Source organism: Arachis ipaensis, chromosome B7, assembly GCF_059453495.1.
Source record: "Arachis ipaensis isolate K30076 ecotype BB chromosome B7, ASM5945349v1, whole genome shotgun sequence".
Classification (NCBI taxonomy): domain Eukaryota; kingdom Viridiplantae; phylum Streptophyta; class Magnoliopsida; order Fabales; family Fabaceae; genus Arachis; species Arachis ipaensis.
Genome location: NC_142442.1, coordinates 129,777,906 through 129,781,708, shown reverse-complemented (window position 1 = coordinate 129,781,708; position 3,803 = coordinate 129,777,906). Strand labels below are relative to the sequence as shown.

At 38.7% G+C, this 3,803-nt stretch overlaps 1 pseudogene; it reads right to left on the bottom strand.

The window, feature by feature from the left end:
* Positions 1 to 209: 209 nt before the first annotated feature.
* Positions 210 to 2,171, bottom strand: LOC148554114 (protein FAR1-RELATED SEQUENCE 5-like; annotated as a pseudogene).
* Positions 2,172 to 3,803: the final 1,632 nt, after the last annotated feature.

Genomic DNA, 3,803 nt, shown 5'->3' with positions numbered 1-3,803 from the left:
TGAATTACATATAAAAAAACTGAACTAAGCATTGGAATTTTCATTATACATCATGCATTTGCAGAAACCAATCTTCAAATGGGATATTCATCTTCATCAACCTGAAACGCCAAACGGCACTAGCAAATGGAGGGATTAATACCTAATTCAACAAGCTAGCAGCCATACAATAACAAAGAAACCCTTGCTGATCAAACTGGTACATGGTATCATGTCATACCGAAATAAGCAACACACAAATTCAGATAACTTTCTTGTAAAATATAAATGCCACTCACATTCATTTCATCTGTGTAGTTACCCTCCTCTGCCGCCGACGTGTTCTCCCAACCCTCCATCGATGCGGCCATGCCCCTGCGCCTTTCGCTTCCGAACTCCACACACTTACTGCAACGTTGCACACGCCGAGTTTTTTCCTTAGCAGTTAACCCTCGTCGGCCGCATCCCTTATGTCTCGCCCGCAACGGATCGCGAACGGATACCTTTTCTCCACAATTAGCTATGCCAACCCTTAACCGATGCTTCTCTCTCAACGCATTACTTTGGTTTCATATCATGGATTTCAGTTCAGAGTAATCTTTAAAGTACTGGCAGGCCAACTTGATTAACTCTCTACAATCATTTAGCAAAGCTGCATGCATGCTCATGTACGCAGCATCAGGAATCTCGCCTACCTGTCCAGATGGGTCCACTGCCGCTTGCTTGGCCTTCTTCGTCCATCGTTCGCATATGGTCTTCACTAGAAGTTGAGTGATGTTCAGATAAACAAACACCCCTACCATGTGCACACAAGGAATGCCAAATGATTCCATATGCAAGCATGAGCAAGTAAATTCATCATCCACCTCATCCCAAGCCACACTCCAGGACCGGTACCGGCAGTACATGGTAACCTCAAACAGGGAACACGTGCTAGTTTTCTTGCAAGATACAACTCTTACATTGCTGGACAAAAGGAGGACCTCCCGGAATAGTTCAAAAACCTCTTTCGTGTATACTGTTGCTGCGTAGCTTTCCAAGGCCTCCAACTTCGACTTAACAATGGGTTGCCCATACACAGATCTATAATCGGCGACTAGCTCTCTTCTTCTCATGAACTCGAGATAGTGCTGAAAATACTCAATAAATTCACGTAGATTGTATCCGTTCCCAATAAATTTCCCAATCTGCATGTTTAATGCCTCACATTGAGACGTCGTCTTCAGCCTAGCAAAAAATTTGCCTCTAATATACGCATTAGCCCACATATGCTTGCGTTCATACATATCTACTATCCACGGGTTTTCTTGCAACCCAAACTCTTCCACAATATCGCTCCATATGTTCTCAAACTCATCTACCTCTAAGTCACCCATCAGGCAAACTCAGAACTTGTGAAGAAACATGGGCTGGCCAATGCGGGCAGTTGCATTTCGTAGTAGGCGCCAGCTGCACAGCCTGTGATGTGCATTTGGAAAGACAGCATTAATTGCATTCTTCATTGCCAAATCTCCATCGGTCAACACAGATTTCGGTTCTTGTCCTTTCATTGCCTCAAGAAATACTCGCAAAAACCAAACATAACTTTCCTCTACTTCGTTGCTCAGAATTGCACAACCGAATACCACAGTCCGCATGTGATGATCCAAACCCAAAAATATTACAAGCGGACACTTGTACCTATTCCTCCCATAAGTTGCATCGAACCCCAGAAGATCCCCAAACACACTATAGTCATGTCGGCTAGTACCATCACACCAAAATATATTGTGCAGCCTCCTCTCCTCATCCAATGAGAATTTCCAGAACATGTTTGCGTCATTCCTCTTTAGGCAACACAAATACTTTAAGGCACACTCCGCATCACTCGCCCCCACTCTTCTTTGCTTCTCTATTGCATTGTAGATGTCTTTAATTTCAAATCCAACTGTCTCAAATCCCCCGCATTGAGTGGCAAATGCACGAAATATGGTTGGCACACGCATCCCAGCTTTTCTCATCTAGTTAATTTGATGCATGTCCCCTTCATTGATTACTCTATGAGAACGCAACAACCCCCGGAACCTTGCATCTAGCATCTCATGGTTGTGTTCGTCACAAAACTTATCTACGAACCAACGGCCAATGCTTTGATCAACGTGAACCTTTATTTGTGCACCACACCCACATCGTGTAATTGGTCGAGGATCCATTTTCCTTTCTACACGATGAATATGTTTGGCGTCTCTCTCACCTTGTCTCGAACAAACAAAAATTTGCCATAAAATTTCTCCCTCCGATCCAATCTTTGTGCTTTTTCCAACCTTTGACCTCTGAATAGAAAACCCTTGAATCCTCCCATACTCATTGTAGAAGTCATAAGCTATCTGCAAGTCCACAAACTCAAACCTCTGCATCTCTTCATACGTCAAAGAAGAAAAATCTATTCTATTAAATGATCCAATTCCGTCGACAATCATCCCGGGCTCGTGTTGCTGCTCGTAATCCTCCCCATATTCAGCATCTTCTTCATCCACATCAAATGTCTCACCTGTCACAACCTGTCCAGCCAAAACAAGAACACTCCTGAGTCCAAATCTTACTAAACATGCACTTCATAGCAACTCATTTATCCACTATAGCAAAAAAAAGAAACTAACACACGTTCACCTGTACTTGGGGTCGTTGTCGAATGTTCGAAGAGACTGTGTAGCTTCCTTCCATCCCCCTAGTCTAATCTTGTAATAACCACAACATTTTACTGTCCTGCGACATAGGTCACCAGCAACATCTCTAGGAATACCCCAAAAAAATGGGTATCCAAATTGGTCAACAATAAGAACCCTAAACCCCGAAAAAAAATCTTGATCATCGACAACAGTGACTTCAACCACAAAAAAAGGTCTCGAACATAAACTGGTGCTAGAAGACCTACCTCATCAACGAGTTCTTCCATGGAGTAATTGGGAATGACCGAAATGTATTCGAATGGGAAACCTCTCCGTTGCTCCGTCCGCCTTCAAGAAACGTGCTCAGCACCTTTTGTCACAACTGTGTTTCTCTTCAGATATAAACACCTCACCTAACTCAGTTTTTAATTAAATTTGAGTTGCATTTCTTAAATTGCAGTTAACATTATAATCTCTATACCACATCACTACTAGATAGAACCTAACGCTCAATTGCAAAATTTTCAAATGAGTCCCAAAATTTTTTATAATTCAAATTTTTTACTTGATTTTTGATAGACCAGAAAATACTTTCCCCACCGTAGAAGCTTCCGTGTTAGGATACTACCTTATTGTTTGGAGAATCGAAACTCCATAAAATTTTAAAAAGCAAATACCGTAATTTTAATCTTATATTAATTTGGTTCAATGCTACATGCATATTGATAGGATTATTAAATCATTAATGCACTTTTTTCCGTAAAACTACAAACACATTAATGATAATTTTTAAAATATATTTTAATAAAAGACAATTATAAAAAAATATATAATAATTAAAATTAAGTTATCAATTAAATTTTATAATCTAAAATTTAATTGAATAAATTAGTTATTTACATGATATTTTAGATAATTAAAAGTACTTTAAATATTTTGACGTAACATTATTTAAATATTGCAACTTAATTATTTGTACTTGGTTGTATATATTATTGAATGTTTATAATTAATTATGAAAGCATCTCTAATATTAGTTCTAATTTTATTTTATTTTGAATGTTATGAAAATATTTGTAGGATCATATATTATAAATAGTGATTTAAAACTAAAAATGAAATTCGTTTCTTTAATGCTTAATATTAGTTCAATTAAAATTTTATATTATTTTTAAT